Genomic DNA, 22,355 nt, shown 5'->3' with positions numbered 1-22,355 from the left:
GAATTAACCACGTCTACCATCTTTTATTCAACATTAATAGTGAAAAGAAAATGGTCATGTTGAATTTATTATTATTAGTCGGCGCCTCAAAGGGCGCCGGCTATATTTGATATTGTCCAAAATATAGCTCCAACTTATGGATCAGTTCATAAATTGCAGAAGAATGCTTTAGATATTTTCCACGTTTCACGATAAAACGTGAAGTACAGTGTGTTTTATAAAAATCTATACTTTAATTGATAACGAAGTCTTAAATTATAACGGCCCTGAATATTGTTTTTTGAAATTATTGATATTAAATACCAACTCCGAATATATAAAGGTTACTCGGTACTATAACAATTTCATTTATTTTTTCTCAACCTCCTGCGCAGTAATCTCCCTTTTGTTTGGAAAAAACTAACATTAAGCTTAATTGTTTGTTTTGCAAATGTCATTCGAAAGAATAAATTCCAGATTTCCCCTCATAATGGATAATCTTATTTATCAACGCTCTATTTACTCATAACTGTAAAGTGTGTTCACAATGTAACCGTATTATAAGCAATAATGTTTTTCGAACATAGGTATACCTAACATGTTATCATTGAAGTAAATAACAACTTCTTTGGTGATCTGCATGCATTTTTTTCTTCTATTTCTTATTGCGCCGACTTGATGCTATGGATCATTTTTTTTTCTTGTATGATACGATTGTATTAATAAACCCTATGACACTACATTTTATGTACTCTTTTACGTTGTATGCTATGTATATCGGGTCGGTGGTCTTTTATTACATTTATTTTATTTAAAACAATTGTTTTTTCTTTCGGATTACTTTGCGTAAGCTACATCATCTAACACGAGGTATTTGAACATTGTACAAGACTGTGCAAGCTGTTACGTTTACTTGTACTTGTAACTATATACATGTATACAAGTTAACACAGTGTTCTTTCACTACCTCCCTTGTTCATAATAATAATATCTGTAATGTGTTTCCGTTCCGGATAGAAAAATCCGACCCGAGGGCACCTGCGTTGCCAGGTAACGAGGCTTGCCGGGGTTACCGGCTACGCAGCGTGCCTGAGAGTCGGATTTTTCTATCCGGAACGGACACACGTCATATACATTTTTATAGCATACCTTGAATTACATTTTTTTTTGTGAAAAAAATACATAGAAAAGCGCATGTTTGTACATGCCACCAAAGAGCGCGTGCGGCAAGACGCGCAGCAATTTTTGTTCACTGCATTCGTCAAGAAGTTCCTTCAGTATCACGTATTTTTAAAGATATTTTGTTTTGTAGACATATTTTTGTATAGTTAATGTTTATGGAAGTAATCCATTGAGTCTCATAATTATGGTTACATAAAGTGTATAATAAAAGAAATAAAAGTATTACGTCACAGCGCGTGACTCATCTGTCATGGGGGGTGGGGTGCCAGATGGAATTTTCCAGCACGGTTGAATTCACCGGAAATGCCTTTCTGGTACACCGGATAGGCATTTCCCGCAAATTCAGCCATGCTGGAAAACTTCATTTGGCACCCCCTATGCCAGATGAGTCAGCGCTGTGACATAATATTGTTCATTTCTTTTATTATTTCTTTTATATTATTTTTCCAGCACTGAAACGCACGTTTGCTATGCAAGAATACCATTTCTACCTGATATTCCTGGACTCTTATTAGAATGTGTGTCTTTCTAAAAATCTGTGTCGCTACTCGCTGCTCGCACGGCGAAGACAAGAAAAGTGCAAGTATTACTCCTAATAACTATGGAACGGTATGACTTAGGATCAACGTCACGAAAACATATAACTGTATTAACTTTAAAGAAATGTACACATTTAACAAGAGTAAAATACTTAAGATTGTCAACGCGTAAAACAGGCCGTGCGGAAACGATACAAACGTATATTGTTGCATAGAACATTGTACCTCTGTAAGAAACACTAGCATAAAGGAAGTTAATAAAAGATACATCGCAAGCATGACTGTTGTATCGATGTGTTAATCGGGGGTACATGTATACACTGACAATTACTCAGTCTTCAGTGGTATTACATAGGGCCTATATAAATGTGTCTGAAGGATCATGCAATATATAAATACACTTTGGGAGTACGGAATAATTTTTCACTTCAGATATTTGCTCAAAAAGTGAAAGAAACAACGTATTATTAAGCTTACAGTCCGTTTTTGTTAGGCCTGCTAAGTGTGTCAGAAACATCGGGATTGCTTTGTACGGCGTCGTCGTCTGCGTCGTTGCCGATCAATAGCTTATGCAAGATTGCGTACAGTCTTCAAAGTGGTTATGCTCATTGGTCACCGAAAGAAGATGGCCCCAATTGATAATGGTGTCAAAATGTCAAAGGTTAAGATCATGATTAATTTAAAATAAATTTTTCGTTTTCGATCAAATTGTTTCCAAAGATTTGGTGTAAACTATTCAAAATTGGCATGCAGATCGATCATGGCCAGTAATTGATCCAGTTGAATATTATGGTCAATGGTCAAGGTCAACTTTTATACAGCATTTCCCTTCCCCATTTATTTCCGATCAATAGCTTTTGAACGGATCGATGTTTAGTCTTTAAAAACCGAGCATAGTCGGTAGATGAAATCACTTTATTTTAAGGTCGGTAGGTCAAAGGTCAAGGTCGTGGTGACCTTTACTTTAATAATTATTGGCGATCCATGCAGCCAATACATTTCATATGCTGAATTTTAGTTTGAACTATAAAGTGGGTCACTGCTTTATTTTATTGAATAGAGGTATTAGCGTGTGAAGTACTTGTTCTTAGTTAATATACCATTTTTAAGGATGAAGCAAGTGTATTGTTCATTTTTAATTGTAAACAAAGATTAGAATGCGCCGGTTCTTCGATCACGTTTGTTCAATATTCAATATTGCAGTAAGGTAAAATTCTGTATTTTAAAAACGCTTTACAGTTGCATTAAACAATTACTTTTTATTTTACTAGGAAGATGAATGTTCATTTCACTAGTTCGTAAATTGTTTTACAATATTGATTATCATAATCCCTCATATAAATACTGATCAAAGTGGCTGCACGAACTATGAAGAAGAAGAATGCCACATTGCAGATGCTAGTAAGGTAATACTCGTCTTAATTGTTGCCCCATCATAAACAATGAAAGCGCTGAAAGCCTTGAAAGGCTATATGCGCGACGAGTGTGATTCAAAAATCCAATCCAAAGATCTTTCAAGTGACCCTTAACTGGTATCGATAAGAGCCTGTCATTATCTGAGAAATGGTAATATAAATTGATGAATTTTGAAGACAATAAGCCAGTCTCTGAACAGTTACTAATACGCCTATATGTACTATTATATAAAAACAATGCTTTCATCTCGTTGTACGAATTAGTTGTATTTTATCATCCTCGTTATATGGTTCATTGTCAAGTATCTCTTCACCACCTTATCAGCTCACTTCTTTCGGATGGTTTGTTGGCAGCGGGGCAGGTGACGGTGGCAACAGGGCAGGTGACGGTGGCAGCGGGGCAGGTGACGGTGGCAGCGGGGCAGGTGACGGTGGCAGCGGGGCAGGTTACGGTGGCAGCGGGGCAGGTGACGGTGGCAGCGGGGCAGGTTACGGTGGCAGCGGGGCAGGTTACGGTGGCAGCGGGGTTGGGGACGGTGGCAGAGGAATTAAAACAGCTTTTGGGGGTGTTCGATATTTATATCAGGTTTGACATCTATTATTTGCGTTATTAACATTTATTTTACATTTTCTTGTTTATTTCAACCTAAGAAGTAAGGACATGCTTGGCACTGTCACATGAAATTTTTTAAATGACGTAAATTGATCTAAATCCTCTTGGTTTGACAAATCGAAAGCGGTTTCCGGAAATTCGAAAACAATAGAAACCGACAACAGCTTCTATTATTGTCCAGCTCTGCAAACGTGATACAAAACGATGCACCATTTGATCAAAAGGAAATTTACCCATGCTGCAGACCGAGTTTAATGTAATGTCCAGATCATAAAGCAACTTACGATTCGCTCAAAAATGAAATACAACAACTTTTAAAATAACAAGATGAATTACAGTCAATTTTTCCGGAACTCTTGATCTTATATTTGTATCGAGGTCATTCATCCTAGACTGACCTTATCCTTCCCTGTTTTGATTTAAATCCATATGTTTATCATCATTCTGATCCACAAAAGTGGCATGGTAATCATGTTTATGTAAAAACATGCTAATATTTATGGTAATTGTGCGTTTTTAAACAGCAGCGACCTACCAATGCGATCAAGTATCTGATAATTGTCATAATCGTATGAATAAACAATGCTGCATTAGAGAAATATTGTTCTACATTTGCCATTTTTCTATGCTCACATGTTGGTTATTTTACACTTTTGGAGCGACAAAAATTATATTCGTTAGTGTATCACTACGCTTATTTGACAAATGCCAAAGCGTCGAAAAGTGTTCTCTGAACAATCTATCTAATTAATCAACTGAATATATTTAGTCTTGAATGATATAGATGTTTTCAAAAAGGTTGTAAACCGGTCCTGCTAAAAGCCACTCAAAGCTACTAAGAACTACTTTTAATAATTATTAAGAGATGCTTAAAAAGCGCTTTGCAATCTTATAATGACATTTAGAAAGGAAGTTTATCCTGATATTGTTCCATGTATTTACATATTTTTAGAAAAACTGTTCATGATAAATCTTGACGAAAGGTTGTTATTTCATGTTGTTAAAAAAGGCATTTACATAATGCTACGAGAACTATCCAATCGACTTTTAATACTACTTCTAGCACTAATGGTCTCTAATACTCGTTTCCTCTCTCTCACTTTTCTCATCATCCTTCACAACTAAGTCTCTTGTCTCTTTTCCTCCTAGCCACTACAATTTACTCTGCTTGATATGGATCAATTTCACCTCTTCTATTCTCCATTCCACTGATATCACCTCTTCTCCCCTTTTTCAATTCCCCGTTCTTCTCCTTTTCTTTCCTCCATTCCCCCTCCTTTCATTCCCATTTACAAGCCTCCCACCTCTAAAATCTTACTCAGTTATTTCCTCTGTTCTATCCTACCTCATTCCCTCCCTTCATACACTCTTCTTTTTTCTTTTTTCATCCGCATCTATCCTCCCTTCTCTCTTCTATCTTAACTTATCCCTGTTCATTTTCCACCCCTTCTATCCTGCCTTCCCCGAGCTCTATCATTTTGCTCAATCTATCTCCAAACTATTGAAAGAATTAAGATCGAATATTGATTAGTAAAGTGCCATAAATCAATGATAAAACTATCAGACCTGAAATGTAATCGGGTAAGGCAGAAAGCAGTGAGAATAAAATAAGTCAGCATTCGAGATATGTCCGATTTATTGTGCCAATTTATTAAGAATTTTTTTAAAAGATGCAATTAGCCAGTGGTGCGTTTCAATAAAGATTTTTAGCGTAAATTGAAATTATCTTAGTGTCATAGTTTCGTTATTTTGTAACATATTTGAGTGGATTGAACTCGCGTCAGCATAGAAAATAAATACTAAGTTGAGTAAATAAAAATAATTGATGTGCATGTAGAGTTAATCTTTATACAGGTTTAAGATAATTGAAGTTACAACTAAAATCCTTTATTGAAATGGTACCCAGGAGCGGATAAGGTCAAATTCATCAAAATCTAACAGTGAAAGGGCCGTAACTTTTAAGTAAAGGAGCCTGTCTGAAAGTTTAGAATATATAGTTCTTAACAGTTCTTGTACAGTCAAACCTGTATTAAGTGGCCACCCTTGGGAAATGATCAAAGTGGCTGCTTAAGACAGGTGGCCACTTAATCCAGGTTTGACATTTCCGCCACTTTAGCTTTACAGAAGGAGTATGTATCTTAACCACCACCTCACACCACAATCAATAACATTTGTATCAATATTATTGAAGAAGGTTGAATACAAATGTAACTTCATTTTTGTAGATCTTTTAGTAGATTACTTAGTAGCTCTGTTCTCAGTAGCTCTTAATATAGGTTTTTAGCTGTGGTAATATTAATATTGTTCTTGTTAAAGTGTATTAAGAAGTTCATAGAAGTTCATGTGACATAACTTTAATAGTGTTTTAAGAAGTTCGTAGTAGCTCTTGTAAGAATGTTCTAAGTAGTTCTTAGCATGTCTAAGCGGCTTTTAGCAGGACCCTGGCATACCCGTTTTCTTAATCATGTATTCATATATTACAAGCTGACCAACAGTACAAGTGTATAAATTCCACCCTGTTGTCAATGTTTTGAATTACATTGATCTTTGACACAATGTAACATTTAACAGTTTTTGTCAATAATAATTATTATCGAAACAAAATAATATACGTTTAACTTATTTTTGAATATTTCTTTTTCCCCGGAAACATCAATTACAATCTACAGCTTGCTATATTCCTTGCTAAATGTAATAAATGCACATCATTCGTACAGATATCGAGCCAAAAGGGTTTTCCAATTTTCTGTATACGGACCTTAATTCCCATTACATGGTATGGTTTCATATGAGCCTTCTTTAAACTAAGTTTCACGACTACATGTTCATTTTATGCTTAACTCACTTATTGAGTTTATCCGATTGTTATGTTTCTTGGCCCAAGGATGACAACCGTCCGTCCGTCCGTGCGTGCACCCATCCGTCCGGTTTCATATCGAGGCTGTAACTTTGTCATGCAAATACTATGCAGGGAGGGATTTCAAAATTAATTGGCACCTTAATTGATACACGTTTATTTGAAAAGAAAATACAAATTATTATTGATATCACTGAATCGTTTTATCATTAATTGATGATTGGACAAAAAGATACACTGCAACTCCCGTTTTATTGTCCCAGCTTGAAAAAAAGGGTTGAAAATTAATAAGCCTACTTTCTAAATGTCACATCTAACAAGACGGTATAGGTACAGTTGTTTCGAGCAGACCTTTCATGATTAAGATACAAAAGGAGTACCAAATTTAGACAATAATTTCGAATAAAACGGCTTTGTATCAGCTGATGTGGTCTGACTATAGAAATAATTCAACGTCTAGACAATAACGAATCTGAAAACCTTTGTTGAAGTTGGAGCACATCAACTTAAGGCATTTGCACTATGAATCCGCCGAGCGAGAAATGTCCCCCTGAAAATATCCACGATGAGGAATCGACCCGTAAAATCCTCGAAAATAATGAAACAGGTGCGTTCAAATTTGTGATGAAAAAAAAATATTTTAATGGGCATGCTTAATTTATTTTAACAAATATGCTTGACATGGATGGCGCATTATTAAAACCTTTAAATCGCTGTTATTTTCTGAGACTGAGAATTTTGTCATAAGGTACTGAAAGGCGAAAAAGGTTCTTGAATGCTGGATCGTGAATTTTTCTTATTTCTTTGTCAATTTCAAGACACGTTTTTTTCCCTTTCAGGATAGATTTTCAGCAAAATAGATACAAATTGAACTGATTAATTAAAGCACATTCCATGCACATTAAGGTTTTTAGAAAAAGAAACATGTTTTTTTCATTATGCACTTATTTCGTCCCAAACATTAAGTGCAACTGCTGTATTATATTCGATGATTCGAGAATACTACGGCGCTCGATCTCGATTCTTTGTCGTGTTATCTATAATGCCCAATATATTCTATGATTGATATACATGTAAGGGTACTTTAAAGCATAATGAAGACTTCAGGCAAAGGTAAACGAGGTCTAATTTGATAATGCAAAGATTGAAGCGATGTGCTTTCTAACATAACTTAAGTTGGGGAAAGGGCCGTAACTGATGTTGGAAAAACTCGTTGCCCAAACACTTTGCATGTTCTTTTATATAAACGTTGTCTTTGTTCAATTGCACTGTACAATTTCTGTTTTTTTGTTAATATTGACTTCTTCGTCATATATTTTGCAAGTAATCGTCATGAATATTATTAGATAACAAATATATATTAAGTGAACGCTTGATTAAAAAGGTGTACCTTTGGTTAAAAAAGTGTCCGCTTAGTAAAAATGAGTACGCTCAGATAAAAACGTGTACGCTTAGTAAAAATGTGTACGCGTAGATAAAAACGTGTTTGACTAGGTTAAATGTTACGCTTGGTAAAACGTGTATGCTTGGTAAACACGTCTACGCTTGCTATAAACGTGTACACTCAGGTAAAAACGCTTACGCCTGGTAAACACGTTTACCCTTGATATAAACATGTACACTCAGGTAAAAACGCTTACGCCTAGTAAAAATGCGTACGCTGAGTAAAACCATGTACGCTCAGGTTAAAACGCAAACGCTTGGTAAATCGTTTACATACGTTGTTAATACGTTAACACTTGGTTAAAACGTGTAAGATCAGATAGAAACGTTTGCACTCAGATAAAAACATTTATCATTGGTGTAAAAGGTTAACGCGAGCAAGCTCAGGTAAAAACATTTACGCTTGATATAAAGGCGTACGCTTGATAAAAATTGTACGCTCATGTAAGTACGCTTTCGCTTGATAAAAACTTGCTCGCTCGAGTAAAAACGCTTTCGCTTGGTAAAACGTGTACCCTCTGGTAAAAACGATTTCGCTTGGTAAAAACGTGTTCGCTTCGTTAAAACGTGTATGCTTAGATGAAAAGGTGTACACCAAGGTAAAAAAGTGTACGCTTGGGTAAAAACGCTTTTGCTTGGTAAAAACGTTTGATATTAACATGTACGCTTGATAAAAACGTTTACGCTCGGGTAAAAAAGCTTACGCTTGGTTAAAACGTGTAAGTATCGTAATAACGCTTAGATAAAAAGGTGTACACCAAAGTAAAAACGTGGACGCTCGGGTAAAAACACTTTTGCTTAGTAAAAAGGTGTACGCTCGGGTAAAAACGCTTTTGCTTAGTAAAAACGTGTACGCCCGGGTTAATCACTTTAGCATGGTATTAACGCGTACGCTTGTTGAAAACGTTTACGCTCAGGTAAAAAAGTTTACGCTTGGTTAAAACGTGTACGTATTTTTATAACGTGCAAGCTCTGGTAAAAAGGATATCGCTTGGTAAAATCGTGTACGCTTGGTTAAAACGTGTACGCTCGGGTAAAAACGCTTTCGCTTGGTAAAAACGTGTACGCTCGGTTAAAAACGCTTTCGCTTGGTTAAAAACGTATAGGCTTGGAAAAACCGTGTACGCTTGGTAAAACGTGAACGGTCGGGTAAAAACGCTTTCGCTTAGTATAAACGTGTACGCTTGGTAAAAACGTTTACGCTCGGGTAAAAACGCGTTCGCTTGGTCATAACCTGTACGCTTGATAAAAACGTGTAGGGTCAGGTAAAAACGTTTTCGCTTGGTAAAAACGTGTATGCTCGGGTAAAACGCTCTGCTTGGTAAAACGAGTACGCTCGGCTAAAAACGCTTTCGCTTGATGATAACGTGTACGCTTGGTAAAAACGTGTTCGTTCGTATAAAAACGCTTTCGCTTCGTAAAAACGCGTAGGTTTGGTAAAACCGTTTACGCATGGCTAAAACATGTAGGCTTGGTAAAAACGTTCGGCTAAGAACGCTTTCACTTGATTTGAACGTGTACGCTGAATTAAAACATGTACGCTCGAGTAAAACCGCTTTCTTTTGGTAAAAACGCATACGCTTGGTAATAAACGTGTACACTTGGGTAAAAAAAGTAAACTTTGGTTTGATCGGGACGTTTTGTTAGTTCTGAAAGTATCTGAAAGTAATGAACACGTATCTGTTATTTTGATCGATGTTTTTGCTGGAGCTATGGCATTTTTCAAATACTCTTTGTAATATGCAGGCAATGCATGTTTGCCCCTTAAATACTTCAACGTGACAACAACCTCAGAGCAGTACTAAAGGTATAGCACACTGAAAATGACAAAGATAGTAATAAAGTTTATTTGCTATAAAACAATATACAGCTATGCAGTTCTAATATACAATTTTGTGCATTGAAACACGATGAAACAAATGAACAGTAATACGGTATTATAGGGATAGCAATTTTAGACATCATTCTTTAAGCCGTACTTTACCTTTATTAAATGCATGATACAAATATGTAGAGACACCATAAAGTATGGTAACATTAGATGATTATTTTAAACTTGTTATTTTATGATTTATATCACATATGTCTGTGGGATATTTGGATCGCAAATCCTAGTAGAAATCAGATTAACTTAAAAATTTATTTAACAAAGTTCATGCCGAAGGCAACGAAATTGGGTTTGTTAATCAATAACGCCCTATATTATATACAATTAGGATAATGAATAATAAGCATTGGAATCCTTAGCAGTCGCCTTGGCTCCTTAATTTGACTAATATTCATTCCTCTCATTAGATGTAGGAACCCTTCCGTCGTGATACCATTAGCGGTAGACAGTTTATTTAATAAAACAAAAACTGATTACCATCAGACTGTCATATCAATGTACGCTAATTATCCATGATTTTAGTTCTTTTAGACACAGGGGGAATGACCACGGGCATGTGGAACCTTTGTGTACTGCTTGTAATACGTACTGTTCTTTACGTTGAACGTTACTGCAGATATTTCTCAGATTATAAGTATCTTCCATGGCCGAGAGTGTAAGATAGGTTCATTCCGACCCGAGCGTAGGGTGTTTTGCGGAAACGAGCGGCTATGGTTGATGCTTTTTCTCCCACCTCAGTTAAACAAAATTAAGTAAAAATGTATTTTTTGCTGGAACTCTTTTTTGCTTAGTGAAAATAATTGCGTATGGATATGTGATAGTACGTGGTTGTCATGGATATACGCGCAGTGATCCAGTTAATGTTAATAATCAAATCGGTCTTTTTAAATAGTTCTAAGAAGAATGAAGCATTATTTCTTGAATGGTGCCTGAAAACTGTTTTATGGTGACATTTGAAGTGAGAAATAATTAATTAGCGTTCTAAATATTACCATAAGACAAGATTTCCTTGATGCTACTGACGACAGTCTTCAACAAGGGATGTAATTACAATGTGGTAAAAGGAGTTCCATACGGGTATTTTATCTTCGCCCGTGGGCAAGATAATAATATCTAGCATGATTAAATTATTGGATTTACTTATCTGAGGTGGGAGAAAGTAACTTCTTGACTTTCTGATTTTTTTCTTAGTTCTAAATCTTGCATACATTAAATCACTATTGACGTCAAATAGTTCCTCTAAAAATTACGTTTTTACGATTATTTATTTTCAATTTTAATTAAAAGTCATAATTATATATTTGGTTGCGCTTAATTTAAATGGCATAATATACTTTTCATAAACCATGCGATAAAAGAAATAAGAAGTGGTGAGTTGTCGCGCGTGACTCATCTTACATGGGAGTGTAAGACTTTTTTTCAGCACTGGTCACATGACCTGAAACACACGTCCGGTATGCAAGAATACACACTAATTTGAAGATTTTGGAGAGTATTTTAATGGTTGAAGTGTTCTTCCGCTCATAATAGTTCCACGAATTAGATGATATGTATATTAAAAGGCATCAAAAAGAAATGCTTAAGCTTAAAGTTATTTACAAGGTTTATTTTTAACATTTTTATGACAATCATTAGCGCATTTTAAATAAATCCATAGATTTTCAAATTGGATTTTTTTTCTTAAATTCATCGTTCACAAATCAACATTGTTCTCTATAGTGATTTTTCACAACTCGTCGTTCTTTTACTAATCATCCTTTCCGCAGTACCACACAGGTCAGCGACAGAGAATTAAAACGCGAATGTGGTGGAATCTTTTGTCTACCGAAACTCCTACCAAAGATGTAAGGAGAAGAAAATGAATAGACCTGCAAAGTACAAACAAGTCTTCCATCGCATTTCATTAGCCAATTACATTCGGTGAATGATGGTTACATTAACGTCCTAACAGATACATATGAATAACATATATTATTCTGATTGCGGTCCATCCTGTCGTCTTCTTTGTAGATAATTCCGTCTAGTTAAGTTTGTGGTGCAGCCACTGTGTGTCTAGGTTTTAGACACCAGTTTCTAAAGTGCACTATCTATGGTTTCTGCAATTATCACAAATGGGAGTATTGGTTTAAGTATGTTTATCATTAAAACAGTAATGACTATCGGCTGCAAGGAAAATGCAAGAGTGTTTCGTTTACCACGACGTTTATTAAATTCAGAGATTTTGTATATGCCGGCGAATAGGGAAGTAAAGTGTGATTGAATTCTAATAGAATTCACATCTACAAATCAGTAAAAGCTTTTCATAACCTCCTTTCGCCGATCTTAATTGCGTCCTTTGCCCCCCCCCCCCCTCTGCCCCCACCTCCGATCATGATTTTTTTTGAGATATAATTCGATCTTACTTGCAACAATAGAAATTTGACTGTTTAAAAGTTTCGTGGTTGTAACTTATGAGGAATAAATTGTGAATGAATCAGTTCAGATATTGATCAGCAATTCCATTAAATATGTATGAACTTTATTAAATTTAAATGAACATACACTTAATCATTACACGGCTATTATACAGCTTCTAATAAAAGAACACACGCTTAGCCTTAGATTGATATTTGCGTTTTGTCCTGATTCATAAACATTCATATAACTTATGATAATACCCGATATGTTATGTTTGGCCCAGTTTGAACATGACAAATTATTATCTTAAATTTGACCTAGTTTCTTAAATTTTAATCACATTTAAAATTAATAGTGGTGTGAACTCCCCACTAGAATAACGCGTTTTAAAGATAAAAAACTGTGCTTTACAACAGTAACATGATTGTTAAATAAAACTGAGTTTGAAATGTTTTGTGTTTGAATAGGTCCTTATATTTCATTCGATTAATAAGTCACATGGTCAATCACCATGTGTCTTCTTTTTATGAACATTTACGCCGGATATTCGACCACCTTGTGAAATGGTCTATTGAAAACCCATAAGCTGGGGTTGACATTTGTAGTTTAATGAAATATATAACAGAACTTTGTCATTTCAGGACCCAACACAAACATGTTGTACTTAATTCACATGCAAGTTTTGATAGTATATATGTTGACAGTAGTTTTGTGTTAAAACGACCATTGCTATACATTTTTTGTGGGTATAGCAGTTGTTTTCTATTATGTTTTTCGTTTCTTGATGGTTATCGAAAAGTAAGTAAAGTTAAATATCAACATTTTTATAATCCTTGCTTTGCATTTTTCCGGTTTACTTTCAAGTCCTTTATTTGCGGACTCCGGAGTATATAAGCCACCCTCTGGAATAAAGTTCTAAAGGGCAATGTTTAATTATGCAAACGTTTTAAACGTATCTTAAACATTTCCATTAATGGATCATTTACAACGTTGCAGCACGCATGGTTTCTTTGTTGTTTGATTTATTTGATGAATGCATACTATGTAAGTCAGATGCATCCTGAAAATAAAGTAAATACTGAGTTATGATTTAATAGCTAACGAAGCAGTAAATTGAAACAGAAACAGACAAGACAGGCAGGTTTAAGTTATTGATAATTATGCCAGGAAACTCCAGTCATAAATTATCGGCATAAATTCATCAATTCCAAATTATAATAAAGTTTGGTTTGTGGTTACCAAGTCGGACAAGTTGGTCTTTCCCGGGTATTTTGGTTTCCTCCACAACACAAGACCACATATGATAATAAGTAATAACTTGTTTCACGAATGTTGCAAAATTAATAACTTTAAACTAACTGCAAATTATTATCTACAATCTAGATTAAAACCTGATTTGAAATTATTTATACGACTCTAAACGCATGGCCATGGTAATTTGAGAATGATACATGAAGCTGTTGTTATGATATATTTCTTTTTTGTGAGATCTTTGGTCACATATGTTTCCTATATTTTTTTTTGTAATACGTACCTAATATATTGTCACCTATATGTATATATCTTCAATAATGCAACCGAAACGACAGGGACAGGACCAGTAGCTAAAAGAAAATTAAATAAAACAGTCCCTATTTAAAGCTGCATGGCTGATGTCAAACAAGTAAATAGGAATACTTATGTTGTTTCCTTATTTTATCATACATTTTAAACGCTGCTTTTTATTACAACTACAGTAAAACAAAAATATAATTAAATGATTGAATAATGTACGGTATAGCATTTGCTTTGGCAAATGTTATTGCTTCCTATAACTCACAAAAAGACTTGATATGGGAAATGAAATGCGTGAAAAATAGTTATTTCTCCCCTCAGAATTTTTTTTTGTAGACTTTCTGATATCTTAGATAAAAACATTATCGATTACCATTTCGTGAATTATAAAACCAACAATGATCATTAGAAAGCACAAAAATCATCTAACATATCAAAACAGCAGTAGCAGTCATGGTTAGAATAAATATGTCTTTTGGGAACAATGTATTAGTGCAACATCGTCCATGACTCCTGTACAGTCTGTATGCTTTACTATTTTGAGAGTATTAAAGAGGACCAGAATACAATCGATATGATGAAGTCTAAAACATAATCAAGAAAGTCGTTTTCGTATTCAAAACAAGCTTGTTTTCAGTAACCAAATAACATTATTGAGATATCAGAAACCTTGTCATATTTACTTGGCCCGGCCGTAGTCACTCGTCTCTTGAAGACAACAAGTCTCATCCAATAAAGCATGATAACAATTGCAAGAGCACATGTTTAAACACATCAATACAATGTGGATATTGAAATTTCATGAATGCATACAATTTGAAACAAATGTGAAGAACAAGAGTTTTGGCTAACAGAGTTTTAGCCTTAGAATGGACTAACGAGAAAACACTGGGTAAGGACCAGAATAGGCAGGTCAATTATTTTTCAACCGCTTGTCGAAATAGATTAGGGAATGCCTTATAATATCAAAGTGCCTATCCATGTGGTAATATCAAAACAGTAGAGACTATAAGAAAGATTCCATTAAGAAATTGCAATTATACGTTTGATGATTTAAAGATCATACGGCATTGTTGTCAGAGTAAAGTTGCCCCTTCTTAACAAAAAAAAAACTTGACCGAATACCATTTGGGAATTTTTTTAGACGATGAGGAAGCTATGCCGGAATAAGACAGAGATCATTAAACCCATTTTCTTTTTAAACATCTCATACGGTCTGCAGATAATAATAGTTCACAGCCAGTAATCAAATAACTTCTATAAAAAGTTCCTTATTACAGAAAGCTTTATTTGAATACAAACCTTTCCATTTAAAATCATATAATTCCGGTTAAGAATAACGAGTATTTGATAGCATTACCACACACTGGTTCAGCAATTCATATGTTTCCCTGCAACAAATAGAATCAGCCTGAATTGCCAAGAATGACATTATTTTGCTGAAATTTACGCTAATGACCATCTGATACCAACACAAATATCATATTCAAAAAGTTATTACCAGTTAAATTTTAAAGACATGAAAAACACATTACGTTTATTTTCAATGATTTCCTTTTAAATCTTTAGTTTCCAATAGCATGTGGGTAGTGTAGTCTTCAGTGAGCTGTGTGATTAAAGAGGCAGTTTAAAAGCGTACAGTATGTAATGAATCGAACTGTACCATATCCTGCTGCTTAAGACATTGTGAAATTTGAGAAACAAAGTAATTACGCCTTAAATTAGTAGAACATAAACGTATTCGTATTGTATAATCAAGTTTACTTGTTTCATTCATGTTTAAGTATTCATGTTATATTCCGACAGGATTTGTTTTGTGATAAAGTCATAGCAGATATTTACATGTGTCTGTCCTTTTAATAAAAAAACGTCTCATTTCTAAATTTCAATGTTTTGTTTTCAGTGTTTTCCAAATGCATATGAACAGTCGAGAAATACCTTTACTAGTTTTTTTTTTCGCAACTCCAGCTTTGGATAATCCACATAAGGAACATTTCGGAAAAGTCCCTTACGACATAAACAAACTTTAGAAAACATATAATATGCGCAACTAAAATATGTTTTTATTTTAATCATAATAGATTTGTGTGATCGAGTAAGGAATTATCTTTCGATTACAAGTTTGGGCATACATGATCTTCTTACTGTTGAGGTAAATAGAAAAAGCAGTTGCGGCTGATGAGTGAACAAATGATAGAGTAGAAACAAGGCTTTTTCGATATCTCCGTTTTTACTTTGAATACATTCAAACGGCTTTGTAAATAGACTCTTGGTCGAATATCCGGTAGAACTACGAGCTCGATTATTTCGAAACTAAAAGGAAAATTGATTCAAATTACCAAAATCTGACAACTCATTCTCAAATTATGTCCGAATTCACGTACACCTAACGTGCGGATAAAACCGGTAGTCTTGGGCAAATGGTTCCAGGAGGGGTTTAAACCAAAAAGACGATCGTTACCAGTTCTCTTAAATGCACTAGCTACGTTTTCCGACCCTATATGCTTGGCTAACTTGAAAGTTAAAGGGCATAGATACAGCGAAAGACCTCTCTTTTACCTCTCTTCTATGTAAACATTAAAGGTTGATTCAACGATTTTGTTGATTACGAACATACATGAATTTTAGCCATTATACAACCTAAATGACGTACCACACAAAAGGAAGTCGATGTGTTAACGAGCAAGAGGAGATAATTCGTGATAATTGCTGAAAAAAAGTATGTGACAAAATTAATGAGGAAAAACACATCTAGTCGCTCGGTTTGATTTGAAAGTTTATATGCATAAACCGTATGTAAGTTATGTCATGACCTGAACTCCGTATATAAATGAAACATGTCATAAATACGCAAACAATATTGCCAAAATTATTCTTTGACTATGATAAATCTCCATGCAATATATAACATTCGGGCTATGGAGAATAAGGCATGCATTATTAACAATAAAAATGATGTTAATTACCATGTGTGTATAAAACATGAGGTATATTTTACTAATATAAAATCATATATCTTAGCTAAAAGCGAGTTTAACACATCAAACTCGACGTAATACAGAACGTCAAAAACCGTTCTATCGTAATATTCCTCAATGTTTATGCCTCCATTGTTTCACTCAATATTTAAGCGTACTGTTTTCATATTGACTAAAAAAATTGCCATGAATGCACTGTTCGTAGCTGAACCAAAGCAACTGTGCTAAGCTTCCAAACGACTTCTCCCGGAAGTTTGATTCCGGGGTTGACGATATAATCAATCGCAAAAAGTATTTTGTATAAGAACACATCAGAAGCCTACTCTTCTAAAAATAATAAAAAATTAAAAATAGTTTCCTAAAGAAAATCTGTACGTTCCTGAAAACAATTGTTATTGATGCATTTAAGGATTGATCTTATTTTTTTTCTTGCGTTTATACGTTATAAACGCAGTAGGGCACGCGAGCTAATTCCATGAAGTAATAGCTTCTTGAGCATTTGTTTTCTTGCCCTACTGAGTTCATACATAATAAACGCAAGAAATATGCAAACATTTCTTATCTTTACATTTAGGCAGTTACTCATCATGATTAAATATAAGATGTATCTTTTGCAATTGGTTGTTTTTTGTGAATAAAAGGTAACCGACAACATACGTTTTGTATAAGAGAATAGCTGATTTTGTAACGTCGTATATCACTGGTTAAATGAAGTCGCACTTATTCAATCAGAGAGCAATATTGAAATAATCAATGACGTCATAACTCCTTGCATGTTATACAATATGAAAGTAATGTGTCATCTTAACAAAGGACTTGGTGAATACAAATAGTAGTAAAACTCATATAAACACCAAATAGGCAGCACTTAACACATGATTCTATGCTTATATCGGCAAACACCAGTAGCGTTATATTTATTTTTCAGTACTTCAACACTTAATTGATCCCTTTAAGTTAGTTCAAACATAAAGAAATAATCAAGAATAACTGAGTAACTATGCTTATAGAACAATCAAGCAAAGATTACAAAAATGATAAACTGCTTATTGACGTACCAGTTTTTGTAAATACGCGGTATGTGTTAAAGAAATGTGACGAAATGGAAACGGAAAAACATGTTCGATCATGACTAATGTAGTATGGTTCTTAGGATTGGGGAATGAAGCAAATTGACTGTTTAAAATACGAACAGAATGAAAACTATGTCAGGCATATTATTCATATTTGACAGCAAGGCTCCAATTTCCCGAAACATCTTGCCCCAATTTCTCGAAACTTGTTAAGTCCCTTATAACAGGATTAAGCTAATCTCACTATTTTTGTTGTTCTATAATATGCGTTGTATTTACTTCTTAAAGAGTTTTTATAAATTATATAAGAAAAATCTGTATGCTAATTAGAGGAAACCCTTTATCATTTATCAAAATCCGTTATTAGTATGTATTTTGGCTAATTGAAATAAGCAACTTAAGCCTGTTAAGCTTAAGAAGTTTCGAGAAATTGGTGCCTTAAGTCCCTTATAGCGTGATTAAGTTCAGCACACTATTTTGGTTTGGGGTTAATGTGTATAATGTTTACATATACATCTTAAAAGAAAAGAATATTTATGATAATCACGATAAACTTATTTTATTTAGTAAAATGAAGATTAAGTAAAACATTCATGAAAGAAATTACTTCGGTTTGTTGTTCATAAGAACTTTTGAGAAATTTGGGTCATGTCCTAGAATCTAAACGGTGCTTGACTTGCAAGAGACACCACGGGAACCTTGCGCTTATACAGACCCCAGTACGTGTGACTCATACCATCATGTACATGTCATTACAATCGAACGAATTTAAAATAATATCCACCGTAGCTAAATCGACATGTAGAATGAGGTTTACCAACATTTCTTTGCGTTTTTGGTTTATGTAACAAACGTGCAATTTTTTGTCTCGTTTGAAACAATAATGAGGATAAATGGCATTTCAGGGAAAGCATTACTTGAAATGAAATAACAACGCGTGAAAATGGCATTGATATATTATGTTCTGTCTTGAAAATTAAAGTTTTTAAAAAGGAGATAACTTTTAAATACGATTGATGTAATTTCCGTGAAAAAAAACGTGGACATTTCGTGGAGAGGGGGCGGGGTGATCAACTTCCAAGCATTTATTTATAAAAAGAGAAGCAACATTTACATCATGTGACGAACTGGAGGGTCAACAATATGCCTTTACATAATTATTATTATAGTTATTTATGCAAAAAGCTACAGAAACAAGCTCTGTAGCAAACAGTTTAAACATAAACCTGGTTTAATGGCAATGGGTAAACGCCGAAGACATAGAACATAAAACCACAAACAAGAAACATGGAAGAACAGCACAAAACTCCACAAGCAGCACAGTGTATACATACTAGGTATGCTTATCAAGGATTGTTAGGTACCGCCTTGGGACGGTCAGTAAATTGTAATTAGACCTAATTACAATGTGCGCTCTTACCCAAACTGTAAAACAGCAAAGTTTTGATATATGAAAAACCTAGGTTCTTTACATGAAATGTAATTCATGGGAATAACTAAATAAATATTCGAAACATAGAGTAGCAGTCTTACGAATTTCATGCGTATTAGTCTGGACGTAAAATGGTACTTACAATGCAGGCATGTTTTTAAAGGTTCTTAAAACACAGTTAAGGTAAAGATTATAATTATTGTACAAATATAATTCGCCAGTAAGAAACAACAAGTTGTTTTTTCATATCTTATACAGACTTTCTCATATCTGAAATAAGAGTTTTATACAAACCGTTTAGCAGCCCAGTGTTTTTTATGTGTGTTTTACTGGCCCCTTTAATCCTGTGCTGTTACCCGAATTGCCATTATATTAAACGTTGAGAATGGTAGTTTAGCTATTACCGAAATATGAAAAGAGTCTTTTCTTGATTCATTTATTGCGACTGTTTTGTCGTGCTTTTACAACCTTGGCTGTTACTTTGAGGCTATTCCGAATAGAAGTGTTATACCCAACCTGGTGGTCGGAATGTATGCGGCAATTCATAACGAGGTCATTTTGAATATTCCTACTATGAACTACTATTTATAGATAAATAGAAAACGTCCTTTCAAAGAAGTAAAAAGCTTATGTTCGAAAGCTTCGATCATATCATTTTTGAGACCATAAGTTATCATATCGTATATGGCATAACACGTCAATAAATAAAATGACCCTTCAATGTAATGGGTCTCTTACAGTTTGTGTAATATTGGAAGAAGTAAATTTAAATCAATTAACTATGAAACGAATATAAAATACTAATAACAAAAACAACAACAATTACTAACAGTACATGCTAGCTGAAATAATGAATGCTAGAAGCGATATACTGCAACTAGGAGGTTTTTCCGGGTACAAGATATTTTACCTCACATGGCGACCGGTATTTAAATTCACGAGGCCAATTTGAATATTTCTGAAGTTTTCAGGCCATCATGAGCTAAGCGCTATTTAAATAATAATATAATTTTTTACATATTGTTTTGATTATGCTTCATGAAACAATGTCATATTACGCATCATAAAAAAAACTAAAATGGCGGATAACAACTCTAGTGATTCCAAGATAAACCTAATCTAATCAGGATTTTATTTCTAAATCTTTCATTTTGTATTTTCCCTATTCCTTCCTTTCTACGTACTTTGCGCGATGTTTGAATTTGATTCAATATTATATCTCAAATAGTAAAAGTCATAATTAACTCAACATTACCATTATCTCGAATATAAATATTTTCTTTTCGAGAGGTCGTAGAAACCCATCGTGTCCAACACTTATCACCAAAGTCATATCTTTATTATATTTATAAAGTCATCATTAATTTGTCCTCTGGCTACCAAACAGGATTGTCAGCAAATGCAAAAATCTGGTAAATAAGACCTTTAGGCTGTCATTGGACTCTAATTCGAGTACATTATTAGAAAAAATGTAATATCTGACAGGAGGCTGAGACACGGCATTACGAAAGTCCTCGCCAAAAGGTGATCATATCTGGCATGGATTGATTTATACGTTCGCAACCTTAGATGTTTAGAGTATATGTTCATCAAATTAATGCATATGGGGGTCACTCGTACTCTTTAATGTTCAAACATAAGGACATGCAAACACTGTGAGGAATTTTCAAAGTGCACATTTTTTAAGTATGACTACACTTAATCTTCCAAAAGAAAAAAAAAGTTTTATCGTTCGTATGTCCAATATGCTTCAATATTAACACGTGTCTATTCATAAATGTGAAAGAGTTGTGAAAGCTTCGTAAATTCCAGATATTTTGCCAAAAAAGCATTTGCATTTGTACGCAAGTGTCAATCAAGAATAGGAAATGTTTCATGTTTGACATTATCCAATCAACTATGTATCGCGGGTTTGTTGTGATTGCTTCTGAAATATCATCAATTTTGTAACCGGGAAGTGAATTTAAGACACTTGGATCCACTATTTTATTCAATATTTCTTATTTGAAAATATACTTCCAAGAAGCAACTAGATAGTGACACAAAGCATATTTATATTGTGAAACGACTTTCACGTTGAAATTTATACGGAATTAAAATAAATTAATGATAAAATATTCCTCCGTTGGAATTTGCTCAACGCTTTATTACACCAGAGCATTTTGAAAACTATGCATGTTCAATACAACATAGTTTACCTCGAAACTAAATACAAACATATATACAAATGAAGACCAAATGTTATATTTCATATTTGATGTTCACGAGGTGAAGCTTCTTGCGATCTCACACTGAAACAAAGATTGATTCTTTTTTCATTATATTATTTATGTGTGTTAGGATATGAAATGAAATTTTGTTTAGAAAATAAGGTCGTTTAGGAAAGGACATCGTTGAGAGTCAGTCCCAGCCCTGTGGGATTTTACTTTCGATTTGTTCGTTTGAACGGGCAAATGTTTCAAAACGGCGAAATATAGCAAATTGATATTTTCAATTTTGTAACAGTGAAATATTCTTATTATTTCAGTGATAAATCTCTAAAAATCACCGGACAGTATATTTTAAAAAACACTTGTCTAAACGTGGTCGACAGACATCTTAACGGTATTTACTAATTCAAATCCTCTGAAATTATTAAAGCCAGCAGTATCTTTATCTGTTAAATCAGTTTATATTGAATTAAACAACACTCAGAGTTTTCACTAAAGGTATTCATGATTGTTAATCATACGATGATGTATGAAGAAGTGTTTTAGTAAATAATCAAAACAAAACACAATCACCCAAATTTCAACGCTTCAGGAAACACTTTCGCATGCTCGCATTTAAATTACTTTTCCTCTGTTAAGGTACGACATCATTGCATTTAAATTCAGTCTGCTTCAGATCGGGTTTCAATTAAAATGCAACAGACACAGTAATTCTATATTGAAACTGTTAAAACCTAACGCCGCATAATAGATCGCCGACAGATTTACCGTTTTATAGTGCAACGAGAGACTCCC

This window comes from Mya arenaria, chromosome 8 (assembly GCF_026914265.1).
Source record: "Mya arenaria isolate MELC-2E11 chromosome 8, ASM2691426v1".
Taxonomy (NCBI): Eukaryota; Metazoa; Mollusca; class Bivalvia; order Myida; family Myidae; genus Mya; species Mya arenaria.
The sequence above is the reverse complement of the archived record's forward strand: the minus strand, read 5'-3'. Positions refer to the sequence as shown.